The following is a 22,452-nucleotide window of genomic DNA, read 5'->3' as shown; positions in this document are numbered from 1 at the left end:
TGGCCTGCAACTTTTTGTAAGTTTTGTTTTGGTTTTTACATCTTTTGAGAAAGCTGCTTCAATTAATATGGATTTTGTGACTTAACACTTTCTCATAAATTATTCCACTTCAAGGACTAAGATGCCAATTTACGTTTGTCTGCAGAATTTCTAGCTGTGTAGGTCTTTCATGTAATACAGTTGATTTTTAAAGTTGTGTTAACCCCTAAATTCTAAAATTTTCACAGTTGATTATTCTTTACTCTTTGCATATATTATCCTGAAGCACATCCCCTCACCTCAGCATAAGAAATATTTTACAGATAAAATAATCGATTTATGGTACCTATTATGTTATTCCACAGAATCAACACTATATGCAATGGAAGTTATAATTCTTAGATTACTATGATCAAGTACGTCCATTCAATCTAAACTGTGCAGATATACTTTCCATTTTAGTAAAAATTCAGAAAATAATACTAACAGGTGAATATTACTGACAAGTTATATTTGTCAGCAAATCATTTTAAGGTAATTTTAAGGATAAAGCATTGTATTCTTCTAAATTAAAAATAATGTTTTAAAATTTTATCAGGAAAGCTGATACCTGAAGAAAATCTGGGTAATTATGTGCTCAGTGAAAATGGAGACAGGATTAGGAAGTGGAATGAGCCTTGTTAGCGAATCAAAGGATTGGCTGTTTTTTTATTTGGAGTATTTCAATATATATGTTACATTTAGGTTTGTATAAGTCTATAACTAGCTCTACTCTACTCATTAGTTGTGATCAAAGCTGTTAGTTTTAACTTATACATGAGACAAAAACTGATGGAAATAAAAAAAAAATACTAGATATTTCTTGGAGCTTTTTGAGCAGGAGGTGAAGGGAAATGAAAGGTTTTGAAAAGAATAATTTTATCTCTGAGAAAGAAAATATCTACAGTGAACTCCAGTGAGGAGTGAGCAAGAAAAATTCTATGTATAGCTATAATGAAACTCCATGTACAAGGAAAAAAGACAAATTGTAGGGAAGAAATAGCTCATGCAAGATACCAGGTGTTATTACTATTTTAGGACAAGTTGGCTATAAACAGAATGGCCTGTGGGCAGATGAAATGAGCAGAAGGTAGTAACCAAAGATACATGTGAATTCACTGTTGATAGGCTAGGGTAGATAGGGGGAGCCCTTGCAGAGGGGAAACATGTTTACACTATCCCCATAATTGCAGCTACTGTTACTACTACTATACACAGTAGGTAACGCAGAAGCAATTTACACCAACTGCATGTCAGTGACATTAAGAGACAGCATTAACTATCCAACTTTATAGATGAGGAGACTGAAGATTGAAAAGATGGCATACTTTGCTGAAGTCATCTGTCCTCATAGAGCTTTGGAGGCTCTATTCTGCGGCTTCAGACAATGAAGCCGATCTTCACTGTGTGCTAAACTCTGAACCCACACACTCTCAACCAGTGCAATAGATTGAATCTCCAATTCTAGGGAAATCTAAAATCACAACAGTTGACTATTTCAGAAATAGGTATCTTATCACACATAGCTTGGCTTTGCTTGGAAAAGTCAGCATTGAAAAACCTTTATCTCCGTATTATCTCTGAGTAATTAAAATTAATGTTTCCCAACCTTCTACTAAAGCTTCAATGTGTAAAAATGTATGAATTATAAAGAAAGTGATAGTAATTGGTGAGACCACACCTACGGTGCGTCTTACAAGGGAACATGTGAAACTTACTAAATGTAGAATATAAATGTCTTAACACAATAACTAAGAAAATGCCAGGAAGGCTACGTTAACCAGTGTGATGAAAATGTGTCAAGCGGTCTATAAAACCAGTGTATGGTGCCCCATGATTGCATTAATGTACACAACTATGATTTAATAATAAATAAATAAATAAAAAGAAAGTGATAGTAACAAACTGATGCTTCTTTTTTCTTAATTTTACCTTTTGAATCAAACAAATATTTTATCACCAAAATTGTGTGAAAATACTTAAAGAGTAGACACCTTTCTTTGTGATTTCTTAACAATCGCTGTCTCTTGCCAAAATTTTTTTGCCTACCTTTTGTGCTTACTATGCTCTCAGATAAAATTTTTCTGTGGAAATCTTTACTAGAGAAATGATATTTGAAGACCCAAACGTTTAAACAATGATACTTCTCTTTTTTTTTTATTAAATCATAACTGTATACATTGATATGATCATGGGGCATCATACACTCGCTTCATAAACCATTTGACACATTTTTATCACAGTGGTTAACATAGCCTTTCTGGCGTTATCTCAGTTACTGTGCCAAAACATTTACATTCTACCTTTACCAAGTTTCGCAAATACCCCTCTAAGATGCACCACAGAATAAAGTAATTTTAACAGTAAATCAACCCCCATTTTATTTGAAGGCATAGAAAGCACAAAGGTAGGAAAAAATTGTTGGTGGATGACATTCGTTGTCAAGAAATTACAAAGAAATATGTCTACCATTTAGGGATTTTTCACACATGGAAAATATTAGTTTTATTTGAAAAGTAAAAGTAAATTAAAGGGGCATCAGTTTGTTACCATCATTTCCTTTATAACGCATGCTGACTGAATCAGTTAAGATATTTCTTACATACTTCAAAAGTTACTGAGCATTGATGAATATCTTCCTATTGTCTCTGAGATGTGTCTGAGGCACCGGTAGAGTATGTCACTGGGCTTTCTGATTGAATTCAGCGAGTGGGTGACCAGAAAGGGAACTGGCAAAGCTATGTTAAGGTATGTCTCCCCCATCTAGCTGGAGGGGTTGCTTTTACTGGATGTATCCTTCTGAGTAAAGTTCCTTCAGTCTGTCTTTCTTGTAGGCTCCAATCACCTTTCCCATCCCCACCTTCACATGGGGGAGTGTTAATGGGTGGCTGGAGACACAGGTAACCATTACTTTCTGGGCTTTTTCTACACCATTTGTGTTCATGTGTTAAGGCTGCTATAACAAAGCACTATAGACTGGGTGGTTTAAACAACAAAAATGTTTTCCCTGCACTCTCTCCAAGTATCTTTATAGTTTCATGTCTTATGAGGAGGACCCCTCTGGCAACTGAAGCAACTCCAAAATATATTACTGGGATCTGATCAAACTAAAAAGCTTCTGCACAGCCAAGAATGCAGTACAGCAAGCAGACAGTCTTCAGAATGGGAGAAGATCTTTGCAGGTTATGTTTCTGACAAAGGTTTAATAACAAGAATCCACAGAGAACTCAAACTAATTAATAAGGAAAGAACAAGTGATCTCATTTCCATGTGAGCAGGAGACTTGAACAGAAGCTTCTCTGAAGACAGGCGCATGGCCTACAGGCATAGGAAAAAATGCTCCTCATCTTTAGTCATCAGAGAAATGCAAATCAAAACCACTTTGAGATATGCTCTAACTCCAGTAAGAATAGCCCACATCACAAAATTCCAAAATGACAGATGTTGGTGTGGATGTGGAGAGAAGGGAACAACACTGCTGCTGGTGGGAATGTAAGCTAATCTGTTCCTTTTGGAAAGAATTTTGGGGAATACTTAGGGAACTGAAAGTAGGCCTACCTTTCAATCCCACAATTCCTCTACTATGTATTTACCCAGGTGACCAAAAATAATTTTACAACAAAGATACTTGCACCAGAATGTTTATTGGACAAAATTCACAATTGCCAAGTCAGGGAAGTAGCCCAAGTACCCATCAACCCATGAATGGATTAACAAATTGTGGTATATGTATACCATGGAATATTATGCAGCCATAAAAAGATGGAGACTTTACCTCTTTTATGTTTACATGGATGGAGCTGGAACATATTCTTCTTAGTAAAGTATCTCAAGATTGGAAGAAAAACTATCTAATGTACTCAGTACTATTATGAAACCAATATACAATCACCCGCACTTTCATACAAATGATAAAACACAATGAAGGAGGGAATAGAAGGGTGAGGGGAGGGAAGTGGGGAGGCCGGGTGGAGGGAGGGTAATTGGTGGAACCTCACCTATTGAGCATAATGCAAGGGTACCTGTAAAATCCACTAAGAGTAGGGCATAAGTGTTTTAATGCCTCAATTAAGTAAGAGAGGTGAAGGCTATGCTAACTGGTTTGATGTAGGCATTCCAAATTGTATATAAAATCAGCACATTGTACCCCATAAATGCATTAATGTACACAGTTATGATTTAATAAAAAAATACAAAAAAAAAAAAAGAAAAATGTGTTGTCTCACAGTTCTGAAGACAGGACTCCTGAGATCAGGGTGTCAGCAAGGAGGTCCCTTCTAAGGCCGTGAAGGAGAATCCTTTCCATCCTGCAGTGCTTTGCTGGCAACCGTTGGCATTTGTTAGGCACCTCACCCCATGCTGCCTTCATGTTCTCATAGCATTGTCCTTGTTCAAACATTCTTAAATATAAGAAGTAGCTATCTTAGAATACAGGAAGTTTATGTTTTTATTTTATTATTGATTGATTGATTGATTTCTGAGACAGAATCCCACTCTGTCACCTGGGATGGAGTGCTGTGATGTCATGGCTCACAGAAACCTCAAACTCCTAGGTTGATGCGATTCTTCTTTTTTTTTTTTTATTGTTGGGGATTCATTGAGGGTACAATAAGCCAGGTTACACTGATTGCAATTGTTAGGTAAAGTCCCTCTTGCAATCATGTCTGCCCCCATAGAATGTGACACACACCAAGGCCCCACCCCCTCCCTCCATCCTTCTTTCTGCTCCCCCCCATAATCTTAATTGTCATTAATTGTCCTCATATCAAAATTGAGTACATATGATTCATGGTTCTCCATTCTTGTGATGCTTTACTAAGAATAATGTCTTCCACTTCCATCCAGTTTAATACGAAGGATGTAAAGTCTCCATTTTTTTTAATGGCTGAATAGTATTCCATGGTATACATATACCACAGTTTGTTAATCCATTCCTGGGTTGGTGGGCATTTAGGCTGTTTCCACATTTTGGCGATTGTAAATTGAGCTGCAATAAACAGTCTAGTACAAGTGTTCTTATGATAAAAGGATTTTTTCCCTTCTGGGTAGATGCCCAGTAATGGGATTGCAGGATCAAATGGGAGGTCTAGCTTGAGTGCTTTGAGGTTTCTCCATACTCCCTTCCAGAAAGGTTGTACTAGTTTGCAGTCCCACCAGCAGTATAAAAGTGTTCCCTTCTCTCCACATCCACGCCAGCATCTGCAGTTTTGAGATTTTGTGATGTGGGCCATTCTCACTGGGGTTAGATGATATCTCAGGATTGTTTTGATTTGCATTTCTCTAATATATAGAGATGATGAACATTTTTTCGTGTGTTTGTTAGCCATTCATCTGTCGTCTTTAGAGAAAGTTCTATTCATGTCTCTTGCCCATTGATATATGGGATTGTTGGCTTTTTTCATGTGGATTAATTTGAGTTCTCTATAGATCCTAGTTATCAAGCTTTTGTCTGACTGAAAATATGCAAATATCCTTTCCCATTGTGTAGGTTGTATCTTTGCTTTGGTTATTGTCTCCTTAGCTGTACAGAAGCTTTTCAGTTTAATGAAGTCCCATTTGTTTATTTTTGTTGTTGTTGCAATTGCCATGGCAGTCTTCTTCATGAAGTCTTCCCCCAGGCCAATATCTTCCAGTGTTTTTCCTGCTTTCTTTGAGGATTTTTATTGTTTCATGCCTTAAGTTTAAGTCCTTTATCCATCTTGAATCAATTTTTGTGAGTGGGGAAAGGTGTGGGTCCAGTTTCAGTCTTTTACATGTAGACATCCAGTTCTCCCAACACCATTTATTGAATAGGGAGTCTTTCCCACAAGGTGTGTTCTTGTTTGGTTTATCGAAGATTAGATGGTTGTAAGATGTTAGTTTCATTTCTTGGTTTTCAATTCGATTCCAAGTATCTATGTCTCTGTTTTTGTGCCAGTACCACGCTGTCTTGAGCACTATGGCTTTGTAGTACAGACTAAAATCTGGTATGCTGATGCCCCCAGCTTTATTTTTGTTACAAAGAACTGCCTTAGCTATACGGGTTTTTTTCTGGTTCCATACAAAACGCAGAATCATTTTTTCCAAATCTCGAAAGTACGATGTTGGTATTTTGATAGGAATGGCATTGAATAGGTAGATTGCTTTGGGAAGTACAGACATTTTAACAATGTTGATTCTTCCCATCCATGAGCATGGTATGTTCTTCCATTTGTTAATATCCTCTGCTATTTCCTTTCTGAGGATTTCATAGTTTTCTTTATAGAGGTCCTTCACCTCCTTCGTTAGGTATATTCCTAGGTATTTCATTTTCTTTGAAACTATGGTAAAGGGAGTTGTGTCTTTAATTAGCTTCTCATCTTGACTGTTATTGGTGTATACAAAGGCTACTGACTTCTGGACATTGATTTTATATCCTAAAACATTACTGTATTTTTTTTATGACTTCTAGGAGTCTTGTGGTTGAGTCTTTGGGGTTCTCTAAGTATAAGATCATGTCGTCAGCAAAGAGGGAGAGTTTGACCTCCTCTGCTCCCATTTGGATTACCTTTATTTCCTTGTCTTGCCTAATTGTAATGGCTAGAACTTCCAGCACTACGTTAAATAGTAAAGGTGACAGAGGACAACCTTGTCTGGTTCCAGTTCTAAGAGGACAAGCTTTCATTTTTACTCCATTCAGTAAAATATTGGCTGTGGGTTTGTCATAGATAGCTTCAATCAGTTTTAGAAATGTGCCACCTATGCCTATACTCTTCAGTGTTCTAATTAGAAAAGGATGCTGGATTTTATCAAATGCTTTTTCTGCATCTATTGAGAGGATCATGTGATCTTTATTTTTGCCTCTGTTAATATGGTGGATAACGTTTATAGACTTGTGTATGTTAAACCAGCCTTGCATCCCTGGGATGAAGCCTACTTGATCATGATGAATGACTTTTTTGATGATAAGCTGTAATCTATTGGCTAGGATTTTGTTGAGAATTTTGCATCTATATTCATGAGTGAGATTGATCTGAAATTCTCCTTTTTGTTTGGGTCTTTTCCTGGTTTTGGTATCAGGGTGATGTTTGCTTCATAGAATGTGTTGGGGGAAGATTCCTTCTTCCTCAATTTTTTGGAATAATTTCTGCAGTACAGGAATAAGCTCTTCCTTGAAGGTTTGATAGAATTCTGGAGTGAAGCCATCTGGACCAGGGCATTTTTTAGTTGGAAGCTTTTTTATTGTTTCTTTGATCTCAGTGCTGGAAATTGGTCTGTTCAGGAGGTCTACTTCTTCCTGGCCAAGTCTAGGGAGAGGGTGTGATTTCAAATATTGATCCATTTCTTTCACATTGTCAAATTTCTGGGCATAGAGTTTCTGGTAGTATTCAGAGATGATCTCTTGTATCTCTGTGTGATCAGTTGTTATTTCCCCTTTATCATTTCTGATTGAGGTTACTAGAGATTTTACTTTTCTATTCCTCGTTAGTCTGGCCAATGGTTTATCTATTTTATTTATTTTTTCAAAAAACCAACTCCTTGTTTCATTAATTTCCTGGATGATTCTTTTGTTTTCAATTTCATTGATCTCTGATTTGATTTTGGATATTTCTTTTCTTCTACTGAGTTTAGGCTTAGATTGTTCTTCTTTTTCCAATTCCATAAGATCTCTTGTCAGATTGTCGATGCGCTCTCTTTCTGTTTTTCGAATGTAGGCATCTAAAGCGACAGGTTTTGGTAGCTCGTGTCTTCATTGTTGTTATGCTCAAGGAAGTTAATGATTTCCTGTTTTATTTCTTCCTGCACCCATCTGTTATTCAACAGAAGTTTGTTTAATTTCCATGCCTTTGGGTGGGGTTGAGCATTTTTGTTAGAGTTGAGTTCCATCTTTAGTGCCTTATGGTCTGAGAAGATACAAGGTAAAATTTCAATTATTTTGATTCTGTTGATATTTGTTTTGTGTCCTAGGATATGATCAATTTTGGAGAATGTTCCATGGGGTGATGAGAAGAATATATATTCTTTATCTTTGGGGTGGAGTGTTCTAAATGCGTCTATCAAGCACAGTTGTTTTAGGGTCTCATTTAAATCTCTTATATCTTTGTTCAATTTCTGTTTAGAGGACCTGTCCAGCTCTGTAAGAGGAGTGTTAAAGTCCCCTGTTATGATGGTATTATCAGATATCATATTGCTCAGACTGAGTAAGGTCTGCTTCAAGAATCTGGGAGCATTTATATTGGGTGCATAAATATTTAGAATTGAAATGTCTTCTTGTTGTATTTTTCCCTTGACCAATATAAAGTGACCATCTTTGTCTTTTTTGACTTTAGTTGCTTTAAATCCACATGTATCTGAAAATAAGATTGCAACTCTTCTTTTCTTCTGAATTCCATTTGCCTGAAAAATTGTCTTCCAACCCTTGACTCGGAGCTTTAATTTGTCTTTTGAAGCCAGGTGTGTTTCTTGCAGACAGCAAATTGATAGTTTGTGTTTTTTAATCCAGTCAACCAATCTATGTCTCTTCAGTGGGGAATTCAAGCCATTAACCTTTATTGAGATAATTGATAAGTGTGGTAGTATTCTATTCATCTTATTTGGTGAGAGTCCATTGCTTAGTTTTATCTTTTGCATCAGTGTGGAGGTTAGGTTCTGTCCTTTGATTTCTGAGTTCTTACTTTGCTGCTGATCCATTGTGGTGGTCAGTGTGCAGAACAGGTTGAAGTATTTCCTGTAGAGCTGGTCTTGTTGTGGCGAATTTCCTCAATGTTTGTATATCCGTAAATGATTTGATTTCTCCATCAGTTTTGAAGCTTAGCTTAGCAGGATACAGAATTCTGGGCTGGAAAGTGTTCTGTTTAAGTAGATTAAAGGTGGATGACCATTGTCTTCTTGCTTGGAAAGTTTCATTAGAGAAGTCTGAGGTCACTCTGATGGATTTGCCCCTGTAGGTCAACTGGCACTTACTCCTGGCAGCTTGCAGAATCTTTTCTTTTGTCTTGACTTTGGACAGGTTCATCACAATGTGTCTTGGAGAAGCTCGGTTAGAGTTGAGGCGACCTGGGGTCCGATAGCCCTCTGAAAGCAGTGTGTCAGAATCTTTGGTGATGTTTGGGAAATTTTCTTTTATAATATTCTCTAGTATGGCTTCCATTCCTCTGGGGCATTCTTCTTCCCCTTCTGGAATTCCTATAACTTGTATGTTGGAACGCTTCATAAAGTCCCATAATTCTGACAGTGAACGTTCTGCTTTCTCTCCCTTCTTTTCTGCCTCTTTTACTATCTGAGTTATCTCAAGAACTTTGTCTTCTACCTCTGAAATTCTTTCTTCTGCGTGGTCTAACCTGTTGCTGATACTTTCCATTGCATCTTTAAGTTCCCTAATTGACTGTTTCAGTTCCTTCAGCTCTGCTATATCCTTTTAATATTCTTCATATCATTCATCTCTGATTTGATTCTGTTTTTGGATTTCCTTTTGGTTATTTTCCACTTTATTAGCAGTTTCCTTCATTGTTTCCATCATTTCTTTCATTGTTTTCATCATGTGTGTTCTAAATTCCCTTTCTGTCATTCCTAACATTTCTGTATAGGTGGAATCCTCTGCAGTAGCTACCTCATGGTCCCTTGGCGGGGTTGTTCTGGACTGGTTCTTCATGTTGCCTGGAGTTTTCTGCTGATTCTTCCTCATGAGTGATTTCTTTTATCTGTTTCCTTGCCCTAATTTTCCTTTCACTTACTCTTGCTCTTTAAGTTCTCGTGCCTGTGGACTAAGGGTTATAGGACCAGAAGGGTGAGAAGGTTGAAGAGCAAAAAAAGGGATGAAAGAAAGGAGGCCCGAGTGATAAGAAAAACAAAGAAAAATAGAGAAAGGAGAGGGGGTGGGTAAAAGGAATATTGACAAAAAGAAGAAAGGCACAGAAAGAGGGAGACAGAGCAATATAGGTGTACAGTAGGGTACTTTGACACAATCTTAAAAAAACCCCACCTTCTGGGGGTGCCCAGTTGGGTGGTTCCCTTGAGGTCAGCAGCTCTTTGATAACCTGATCAGACACAGTACCCCACCTCCACCAAGTAGAGAGGAAAGACAAAAATGCTATAAATCAAACGAAAACAAGCAAAGAGAAAACTTTACGGGATAAAATTGAGTGGAAACCCAAATAATAGCGGTAGAAACACTAGTAAAAATGAAGTTCTAATTATTGAAAAAGGCAGCAATGGGAAATTATAATTGAACTAGAAAAATTGAGAAAGAAAAACGATCTGTATGGAAGAGGTTGAAAAAAAACAAAACAACATCAACAACATCAAAATAAACAAAAAAAGCAACCAAACCAAAAAAAAAAAAAAAACACACAACCGAAAACAAAGCAGTATGTATATGTTATTGAATATTGTCTGGGCAACACGTGGTCTTCTGGGGTATGTGATGTTAATCACAGTTCTGATATGACTGGAGGCTGCTGATTTCTCAAACCCCAGCAGGTAGACACCCTAAATCTCTCTTCAGCCCACTTAAAATGCACTTTGAACTTGTTCACTTGCTGAGCAGAAGCTTTTCCAGGAAAGTGCTTGTTGCTGGAATCACTGCTGAAGTGGTTATCCACTTACCCAGTGTGCCAAAACTGGTCTCACTCTGCCCCTGAGGGTTAGGCCTGCAAGGTGGCTCAGACCCCACCCTTAGGCTACTTGGTCGCTGGGTTACAAGCTCCCACCCAATTCTAGCTCTGTGACCCTGAGGTCGGAGCTTGCCAGGGCAGGTCGGTCACAATGGCTCCCTGTGACCCACAGCCAGACACTATTAGCTCCGTCTGGCTCAGCGGCTCAGACTGGGGCCCTAGACAACGGCCAAAGTTCTCTGCACTCCCACTCAGGCCCTCCCCAAGGCAGTTCAACTGAGTGCCAAGTCCAAAGACACCAAAACAGTTCACAGGTAAGGCCTTTCTGGTTTGCAGTCTCGCTGCTACTGAACTTACAGTTGCGGGCGGGTTTAGACGGATTGAACACACGTGACCACTTGCCGGTTTTCCACTGTTTTAGTCCTCCTCTTGGGGTCCAGAAGTCTCTCACTGACTCCCTGTATCCTCGCAGGGGTGATGATAGGCAGATCCTACCAGCCAGAGATGCCTGGAGTCCTATCTCCCCAGACTCACGGTGCCCAGATCGATGTGGTTCTTCTGCCTCAGCCTCCCAAGTAGCTGTGACTACAGGTGCCCCCAAAACACCTGGCTAGTTTTTTCTACTTTTAGTAGAGACAGGGTCTCACTCTTACTCAGGCTGGTCTCAAACTCCTTAGAACAAGTAATCCACCCGCCTCAGCCTCTTAGAGTGCTGGGATTGCAGGCCTGAGACACTACGCCTGACCAGGATTCAGAAGACCCTATCATTTGTTTTCCATGTGCAAAAGTGGATTTTGAACATGGGTCATAATATTTTGTGGACAGAAAGGCAAGTATTAAAAAATTGATATTAAATCCCTTTGGTTCAATATCAAAATTTGTTTGCAAATTTCATGAATATACATAAGATAGTGTATGGAATTTTGAAGCAAGACAAACAAGTGTTTTAAACACACTTATAAAAATTTCATGTCCTAAAGATATTGATATTAAATAAATTCCATTCTTTGGGTTTATTGGCATAACCATATAGTCATGCACTGAAAAGAAGCCCCCAGGTAATATGAGTGTTATAATTCTTATCACCTTTCTCATTATTGAAACATTCATTGCAAAATTGACTAAACAGAAAATACCTCAATTAGCAAACATAAAACAAGTGCTGACTATTGTATAGAATGGTATTAGCACCATAGTCTTCAAACAAATATGGGAAAGGGGCAACGCCAAGAGTTTGGATGAAGTATAAAACTTCTCAAATGATAAGAAAGTTTACTGGCTGAATTAAAAACAGAAAAACTTTATTAAAGAATGGAAGTGGTGGGGGCGGAGCAAGATGGCAGCCGAGTAACAGCTTCCTTGCATCTGGGCACCGTGAGTCTGGGGAGATAGGACTCCAGGCATCTCTGGCTGGTGGGAACTGCCTATCATCACTCCTATGAGGATACAGGGAGTCAGCGAGAGACTTCTGGACCCCAAGAGGAGGACTAAAACAGTGGAAAACCGGCAAGTGGTCGCGTGTGTTCAACCCGTCTAAACCCGCCCACAACTGTAAGTTCAGTAGCAGCGAGACTGCAAACCAGAAAGGCCTTACCTGTGAACTCTTTTGATGTCCTTGGACTTGGCACTGAGTTGAACTGCCTTGGGGAAGGCCTGAGTGGGAGTGCGGAGAACTTTGGCCATTGTCTAGGGCCCCAGTCTGAGCCGCTGAGCCAGACGGAGCTAATAGTGTTTGGCGGTGGGTCACACGGATCCATTGTCAGTGATCTGCCCCGGCAAGCTCCACCCTCAGGGTAGCAGAGCTAGAAACGGGTGGGAGCTGGTAACCCAGCAACCAAGTAGCCTAAGGGTGGGGTCTGAGCCGCCTTGCAGCCCTAACCCTCAGGGGCAGAGTGAGACCGGTTTTGGCACACTGAGTAAGTGGATAGCCACTTCAGCAGTGATTCCAGCGAGAAAGCTGGGAAAGCTTCTGCTCAGCAAGTTTACAAGTTCAAAGTGCCTTTTAAGTGGGCTGAAGAGAGATTTAGGGTGTCTACCTGCTGGGGTTTGAGAAATCAGCAGCCTCCAGTTGTATCAGAACTGTGACTAACATCTCATACCCCAAAAGACCACGTGTTGCCCAGACAATATTCAACAACATATACAAACTGCTTTGTTTTTGGTTGTGTATTTTTTTTTCTTTTTTTTTTGTTTGGTTGGGTTTTTTTGTTTGTTTATTTTGACGTTGTTGATGTTCTTTTGTTTCTTAATTTCAATCTTTTCCATACAGATCCCTTTTTCTTTCTCAATTTTTCTAGTTTAATTATAATTTCCCATTGCTGCCTTTTTTAATAACTACAACTTCATTTTTGCTAGTGTTTCTACCGCTATCACTTGGTTTTTCACCCAATTTTATCGCCATAAAGTTTTCTGTTTGCTTGTTTTAGTTTGATTTATAGCATTTTTGTCTTTCCTCTCTACTTGGTGGAGGTGGGGTACTGTGTCTGACCAGGTTAGCAAAGAGCTGCTGACCTCAAGGGAACCACCCAACTGGGCACCCAACCCCCAGAAGGTGGGGTTTTTTAGGGTTGTGTCAAAGTACCCTACTGTACACCTATATTGCCCTGTCTCCCTCTTTCTGTGCCTCTCTTCTTTTTGTCAATATTCCTTATCCCTACCCCCTCTCCTTTCTCTATCTTTCTTTTTTTTCTTATCACTCGGTCCTCCTTTCTTTCATCCCTTTTTTGCTCTTCAACCTTCTCACCTTTCTGGTCCTGTAATCCTTAGTCCACAGGCACAAGAACTTAAAGAGCAAGAGGAAGTGAAAGGAAAATTAGGGCAAGGAAACAGATAAAAGAAATCACTCATGAGGAAGAATCAGCAGAAAACTCCAGGCAACATGAAGAACCAGTCCAGAACAACCCCGCCAAGGGACCATGAGGTAGCTACTGCAGAGGATTCCACCTATACAGAAATGTTAGGAATGACAGAAAGGGAATTTAGAATACACATGTTGAAAACAATGAAAGAAATGATGGAAACAATGAAGGAAACTGCTAATAAAGTGGAAAATAACCAAAAGGAAATCCAAAAACAGAATCAAATCAGAGATGAACGATATGAAGAATATAAAAAGGATATAGCAGAGCTGAAGGAAATGAAACAGTCAATCAGGGAACTTAAAGATGCAATGGAAAGTATCAGCAACAGGTTAGACCATGCAGAAGAAAGAATTTCAGAGGTAGAAGACAAAGTTTTTGAGATAACTCAGATAGTAAAAGAGGCAGAAAAGAAGAGAGAGAAAGCAGAACGTTCACTGTCAGAATTATGGGACTTTATGAAACGTTCCAACATACGAGTTATAGGAATTCCAGAAGGGGAAGAAGAATGCCCCAGAGGAATGGAAGCCATACTAGAGAATATTATAAAAGAAAATTTCCCAAACATCACCAAAGATTCTGACACACTGCTTTCAGAGGGCTATCGGACCCCAGGTCGCCTCAACTCTAACCGAGCTTCTCCAAGACACATTGTGATGAACCTGTCCAAAGTCAAGACAAAAGAAAAGATTCTGCAAGCTGCCAGGAGTAAGCGCCAGTTGACCTACAGGGGCAAATCCATCAGAGTGACCTCAGACTTCTCTAATGAAACTTTCCAAGCAAGAAGACAATGGTCATCTACCTTTAATCTACTTAAACAGAACAATTTTCAGCCCAGAATTCTGTACCCTGCTAAGCTAAGCTTCAAAATTGATGGAGAAATCAAATCATTTACGGATATACAAACATTGAGGAAATTCACCACAACAAGACCAGCTCTACAGGGAATACTTCAACCTGTTCTGCACACTGACCACCACAATGGATCAGCAGCAAAGTAAGAACTCAAAAATCAAAGGACAGAACCTAACCTCCACACTGATGCAAAAGATAAAACTAAGCAATGGACTCTCACCAAATAAGATGAATAGAATACTACCACACTTATCAATTATCTCCATAAATGTTAATGGCTTGAATTCCCCACTGAAGAGACATAGATTGGCTGACTGGATTAAAAAACACAAGCCATCCATTTGCTGTCTGCAAGAAACACACCTGGCTTCAAAAGACAAATTAAAGCTCCGAGTCAAGGGTTGGAAGACAATTTTTCAGGCAAATGGAATTCAGAAGAAAAGAGGAGTTGCAATCTTATTTTCAGATACATGTGGATTTAAAGCAAGTAAAGTCAAAAAAGACAAAGATGGTCACTTTATATTGGTCAAGGGAAAACTACAACAAGAAGACATTTCAATTCTAAATATCTATGCACCAAATTTAAATGCTCCCAGATTCTTGAAACAGACCTTACTCAGTCTGAGCAATATGATATCTGATAATACCATCATAACAGGGGACTTTAACACACCTCTTACAGAGCTGGACAGATCCTCTAAACAGAAATTAAACAAAGATATAAGAGATTTAAATGAGACCCTAGAACAATTATGCTTGATAGACGCATATAGAACACTCCACCCCAAAGATAAAGAATATACATTCTTCTCATCACCCCATGGAACATTCTCCAAAATTGATCATATCCTGGGACACAAAACAAATATCAACAGAATCAAAAGAATTGAAATTTTACCTTGTATCTTTTCAGACCATAAGGCACTAAAGGTGGAACTCAACTCTAACAAAAATGCTCGACCCCATCCAAAGGCATGGAAATTAAACAATCTTCTGTTGAATAACAGATGGGTGCAGGAAGAAATCAAACAGGAAATCACTAACTTCCTTAAGCATAACAACAATGAAGACACAAGCTACCAAAACCTGTGGGATACTGCAGAAACAGTTTTGAGAGGAAAATTCATCGCTTTAGATGCCTACATTCGAAAAACAGACAGAGAGCACATCAACAATCTCACAAGAGACCTTATGGAATTGGAAAAAGAAGAACAATCTAAGCCTAAACTCAGTAGAAGAAAAGAAATCTCCAAAATCAAATCAGAGATCAATGAAATTGAAAACAAAAGAATCATTCAGAAAATTAATGAAACAAGGAGTTGGTTTTTGAAAAAATAAATAAAATAGATAAACCATTGGCCAGACTAACTAGAAATAGAAAAGTAAAATCTCTAGTAACCTCAATCAGAAATGATAAAGGGGAAATAACAACTGATCCCACAGAGATACAAGAGATCATCTCTGAATACTACCAGAAACTGTATGCCCAGAAATTTGACAATGTGAAGGAAATGGATCAATATTTGGAATCACACCCTCTCCCTAGACTTGGCCAGGAAGAAATAGACCTCCTGAACAGACCAATTTCAAGCACTGAGATCAAAGAAACAATAAAAAAGCTTCCAACTAAAAAATGCCCTGGTCCAGATGGCTTCACTCCAGAATTCTATCAAACCTTCAAGGAAGAGCTTATTCCTGTACTGCAGAAATTATTCCAAAAAATTGAGGAAGAAGGAATCTTCCCCAACACATTCTATGAAGCAAACATCACCCTGATACCAAAACCAGGAAAAGACCCAAACAAAAAGGAGAATTTCAGACCAATCTCACTCATGAATATAGATGGAAAAATTCTCAACAAAATCCTAGCCAATAGATTACAGCTTATCATCAAAAAAGTCATTCATCATGATCAAGCAGGCTTCATCCCAGGGATGCAAGGCTGGTTCAACATACGCAAGTCCATAAACGTTATCCACCATATTAACAGAGGCAAAAATAAAGATCACATGATCCTCTCAATAGATGCAGAAAAAGCATTTGATAAAATCCAGCATCCTTTTCTAATTAGAACACTGAAGAGTATAGGCATAGGTGGCACATTTCTAAAACTGATTGAAGCTATCTATGACAAACCCACAGCCAATATTTTACTGAATGGAGTAAAACTGAAAGCTTTTCCTCTTAGAACTGGAACCAGACAAGGTTGTCCTCTGTCACCTTTACTGTTCAACATAGTGCTGGAAGTTCTAGCCAATACAATTAGGCAAGACAAGGAAATAAAGGGAATCCAAATGGGAGCAGAGGAGGTCAAACTCTCCCTCTTTGCTGACGACATGATCTTATACTTAGAGAACCCCAAAGACTCAACCACAAGACTACTAGAAGTCATCAAAAAATACAGTAATGTTTCAGGATATAAAATCAATGTCCACAAGTCAGTAGCCTTTGTATACACCAATAACAGTCAAGAGGAGAAGCTAATTAAGGACACAACTCCCTTCACCATAGTTTCAAAGAAAATGAAATACCTAGGAATATACCTAACGAAGGAGGTGAAGGACCTCTATAAAGAAAACTATGAACTCCTCAGAAAGGAAATAGCAGAGGATATTAACAAATGGAAGAACATACCATGCTCATGGATGGGAAGAATCAACATTGTTAAAATGTCTATACTTCCCAAAGCAATCTACCTATTCAACGCCATTCGTATCAAAGTACCTACATCGTACTTTCAAGATTTGGAAAAAATGATTCTGTGTTTTGTATGGAACCGGAAAAAACCCCGTATAGCTAAGGCAGTTCTTAGTAACAAAAATAAAGCTGGGGGCATCAGCATACCAGATTTTAGTCTGTACTACAAAGCCATAGTGCTCAAGACAGCATGGTACTGGCACAAAAACAGAGACATAGACACTTGGAATCGAATTGAACACCAAGAAATGAAACTAACATCTTACAACCACCTAATCTTCGATAAACCAAACAAGAACTTACCTTGGGGGAAAGACTCCCTATTCAATAAATGGTGTTGGGAGAATTGGATGTCTGCGTGTAAAAGACTGAAACTGAACCCACACCTTTCCCCACTCACAAAAATTGATTCAAGATGGATAAAGGACTTAAATTTAAGGCACGAAAGAATAAAAATCCTCAAAGAAAGCATAGGAAAAACACTGGAAGATATTGGCCTGGGGGAAGACTTCATGAAGAAGACTGCCATGGCAATTGCAACAACAACAAAAATAAACAAATGGGACTTCATTAAACTGAAAAGCTTCTGTACAGCTAAGGTGACGATAACCAAAGCAAAGAGACAACCCACACAATGGGAAAGGATATTTGCATATTTTCAATCAGACAAAAGCTTGATAACCAGGATCTATAGAGAACTCAAATTAATCCACATGAAAAAAGCCAACAATCCCGTATATCAATGGGCAAGAGACATGAATAGAACTTTCTCTAAAGACGACAGACGAATGGCTAACAAACACATGAAAAAATGTTCATCATCTCTATATATTAGAGAAATGCAAATCAAAACATCCCTGAGATATCATCTAACCTCAGAGAGAATGGCCCACATCACAAAGTCTCAAAACTGCAGATGCTGGCGTGGATGTGGAGAGAAGGGAACACTTTTACACTGCTGGTGGGACTGCAAACTAGTACAACCTTTCTGGAAGGAAGTATGGAGAAACCTCAAAGCACTCAACCTAGACCTCCCATTTGATCCTGCAATCCCATTACTGGGCATCTACCCAGAAGGAAAAAAATCCTTTTATCATAAGGACACTTGTACTAGACTGTTTATTGCAGCTCAATTTACAATCGCCAAAATGTGGAAACAGCCTAAATGCCCACCAACCCAGGAATGGATTAACAAGCTGTGGTATATGTATACCATGGAATACTATTCAGCCATTAAAAAAAATGGATACTTTACATCCTTCGTATTAACCTGGATGGAAGTGGAAGACATTATTCTTAGTAAAGCATCACAAGAATGGAGAAGCATGAATCCTATGTACTCAATCTTGATATGAGGACAATTAATGACAATTAAGGTTATGGGGGGGGAAGCAGAAAGAGAGAGGGAGGGAGTGGGGTGGGGCCTTAGTGTGTGTCACACTTTATGGGGGCAAGACATGATTGCAAGAGGGACTTTACCTAACAATTGCAATCAGTGTAACTGGCTTATTGTACCCTCAATGAATCCCCAACAATAAAAAAAAAAGAAAAAAAAAAAAAGAATGGAAGTGGTGACTACAGATGGAAGGCTTGTAGAGTAGAAGTTGAAATGAAAACCACTATAATGAAAAAAAAAAAAACCTTAAACAAACTTGCCCCCCAAATGTATAGATATCCTTTTCCATTTTTTAGTAATAAGGTTTCTTGAGGGTTATATTTATGATAATAATAATATGTATTATATAATATTATTCCTCCAAGAAATGCTATATCTTAAAATGTTATAAATGCTAAAATGCTTTATAATTGTATATTTTGGAGAAATAAAAAGAACAAACAGGGGTTCGTTTTATGTGTTCTTTGCCAGACATCTTAATACTGCATTTATGTGTCTGGAATCATAAAAGAGAAAGAGTATCTACAGCCTAAATATTTCCAATAAGAATGTCCTGACTCTTAGAGATGCCATTTCCTCTGAATGTTTGTTTCAAAGACATGCTCAGGGAAGAAGGAAAGGAGAAAATGTGAATGCAGAGGGTAAAATCTATAGATAACAAGGTTGCATATGCAACAGAGGGACATTGAAAAGGGTCAGAAGATCATCAAAATCACGGTCAAATTAGGAGAGACAGGGGAAACCTCAGCCTTGCAGAAAAAGAAAAACAGAACTTTAAAATTATGGAATAAAATGAAGAGAAAAGAAATGAAGATTGTAAAGTGGGAGAATAAGGAAAATTGTATGTTACGTTCAGAAAAATTCAATGGAAAGAATAAATTTAAATAAAGGGAATGAACTGAGCCTTAAACGATGTTGAATTTGGGAAGCATGCCTTCTCAATGTCCAGTAAGTTAAATCATCATTTCCCTGATCTATAGACAGACTGACTGGATTCCATGTCATAGAAGGGGAGCCTAACTTGAGGAAGACATGTACTTACTTAGGCAATAATACATGATCATAAAGTAAATAATAAATCTAGACCTTAGTGGACCCCATCTATGACCACTCATGGCCATTCCTTTGTTGCTTCTATTGTCCTGACATCCTCAAACCTGGACAATTGGTATCTTATGTCTACCTAAGGTTTAGGATTCAGTCCTTATAAGAGTAGACAAATGTTATCAGCCTCTTTCACTTATGTAAAAAAAAAAATGCATTGGTCTAGTCTATAAAATCTTCAACTTTTAGTTCAATAAGACTGCTAATTACTATCAATATGGAAGGTGGAAAACTCATGGCTGTGAAATCTGGGCAAAATGAGATGTGAATCTTTGATTTTGCCCCTTCCTGGATATTATACTTTGAATACCAGTTTGGTTCTCTACAATTTGAAGGTGAACTTTAAAAAAAAAAAATTGTGGGTTAAAAAAATTGACAAACTCTTAGCATTTTAACCATTTTTTTTAACCATTTTTTTTTTTTTGTTTTCTTGGTAGAGTGCCATGGCATCACAGCTCACAGCAACCTCCAACTCTTGGGATCAAGTGATTCTCTTGCCTCAGCCTCCCAAGTAGCTGGGACTACAGGTGCCTGCCACAACGCTGGCCATTTTAACCATTTTTAAGGTATAGGGCACTAAAGCTAACTATATTTATATCACTGTGCAACACATCTCTGAAACCTTTTCATTTTGAAAAATCAAAACTCTGTGCACATTGAATAGAACTCCCTATTTTCTCTTCCTTAGTTCCTGGCAACAACAATTCTACTTTATGTTTCTGTGAGTTTAAGTACTTTAGATACTTCAAATAAGTAGAATCAATATTCCAAGACTTCCGTGACTGATTTATTTCACTAATATAACGCCCTCAAGATTCATCCATGTTGTAGCATTTGACAGCATTTCCTTCTTCTTTAAGGCTGAATAATATTCACTTTGAAGCTGGTCTAAGATCATTTTTTCTTTATCCATTCATACATTGAAGAGCATTTGGGTTGCTTCCACCTCTTGGCTATTTTGGAAAGCACTTCAATAAACATTGGTGTGCAGATATTTCTTTGAGATCCTACTTAAATATTTTTGAGCATATACATTAAAGTGGAATGCAAAAAATGTGTTAAAGTGGATAATATGGCAATTCTATTTTATTTTATTTATTTATTTATTTTTGGGACAGAGGCTCACTCTGTCATCCTGGGTAAAGTGGTGTCAAACTCTTGGACTCTAATGATCATCTTGCCTTAGTCTCCCAAGTAGCTGGGACTATAGGCACCCACCACAACACGTGATTAGTTTTTCTATTTTTAGTAGAAACAGGTCTCACTCTTGCTCAGGCTGGTCTTAAACTTCTGAGCTCAGGCAATTTACTCACTTCGACTTCCCAGAAGGCTAGAATTACAGAGGTCAGACACTGCACCTGGCTTGGTAATTCTATTTTTAATAGTATGAGTAATTCTCTGCTGTTTTTCACAGAAGCTGTACCTCTTTACATTCCCACCAACATTGCACAGGGCTCCAATTTCTCCATATCCTATTTCTCCACACCCTAGTCAATATTTGTTCTTTTTCTCTTTGTATATTGTATCCCCATTGTCTATGATAGCACATAGACAAAAGAGTGTGCTCAGTAGGTATTTCTGCAGTAAAGTGATAAACAAATAAAATAATAAAATTTCTCTTTTACATTTCATATCAAATTCTTCCTCTAAATCTACAATGTGTGTATTTTAATGTCCCTTCTATGACAATATTCGTTTAATTTACATGTATATTTCAGGCAGCTATATTTATATATATAATGAGCAAATCCTACTATCAGCAAGATAGTCTTTTTTAAATTTGAAAAATGAACTCGAGACATGGTTAAAGTAGAATTGCAGTGCAGTAATCCATCTTTGTCAAAGCACTTTATGAGTGTTAAGTTGGAGCAAATGCAAAGAACATTTGTGGGAAGAAATATGAACTTCTGTAATAGATGAGGTGGGGACTGTTGAAAATCTTCTGCCCTGGTTTAATCAATTAGGATTGATTAAATGTTAAAATGATAATGGAACAAGGGAACTGAAACCGTTCATTGAACACAAAGAAAGGTAATAAGGCAGGTTATCCGTGAAGCAAAACGCAAGGAAACAGCTTTATGAAGTCACCTACAACCACTCTGGGATAAATACTGTGGAGCTCAGTGAACCTCGTCATTTTTTCAGAGTTAGTGTATAAAGCAATGGGGTAGTGTGGATGACAGGGCCTGTAAAAATATACAAATAACCAAACAAACCTTGGCATTTCGTGTGCGCTGAATTGTTACACAAGTCTAAGGCATCTGATTAGTTTAATGTTTTTTTATAAATTTTCTTTACTAGTTTGTCTCGATATTTTATACTCAAACAGTAAACATAGCTAGTAGAACATATTAATCTTCAAGACTCATTTTAAAATGTGTTATTTCTCTTTATTTATAACTTTTAATTTCTTTCTTTTATTTCACTGGCTAATGGAACACTTTTATTTATTCAGTATAAAATGTCCTCATTCAACTGTTTCAGTTATTTAAGCAGCATTCCACAAAATAAGCGATGCTATGCAACTCTTTGGGTTAAGGTTTTATGAAACAATTTAGTAATATTGTATTGTTTTTTAGAATTACTATGCACCATTGAGGATAATATTAACGTAATTGTTTTTAGTGTATTACATCTATAATTGTATTTGTTTCAAATTTCTCTTTCTGTAACAATGACATTAATTTAATCTCTATTTATAAGGTAAAAATAAGTAGAATTTATGCATTATATTTAAATGATATGGCGTAGAAATATTTATCCTATTTTCCACAGGTTTCCTCCTATAGATAGGTAATAGAGTCCATAAATATATCAAACACTATATGTGAGTATCAAGAAAAAGTTATTTGTCATTTTTTAACTGACAGGAGGGATTATCACATTGGAAGCAATTAAATTTTGTCAATTTCTCCACTGCTTTTAAGCAATCTTATTCAAAAAACATATGAAA

This window comes from Nycticebus coucang, chromosome 1 (genome assembly GCF_027406575.1).
Source record: "Nycticebus coucang isolate mNycCou1 chromosome 1, mNycCou1.pri, whole genome shotgun sequence".
Taxonomy (NCBI): Eukaryota; Metazoa; Chordata; class Mammalia; order Primates; family Lorisidae; genus Nycticebus; species Nycticebus coucang.
This window is presented reverse-complemented; position numbering follows the sequence as displayed.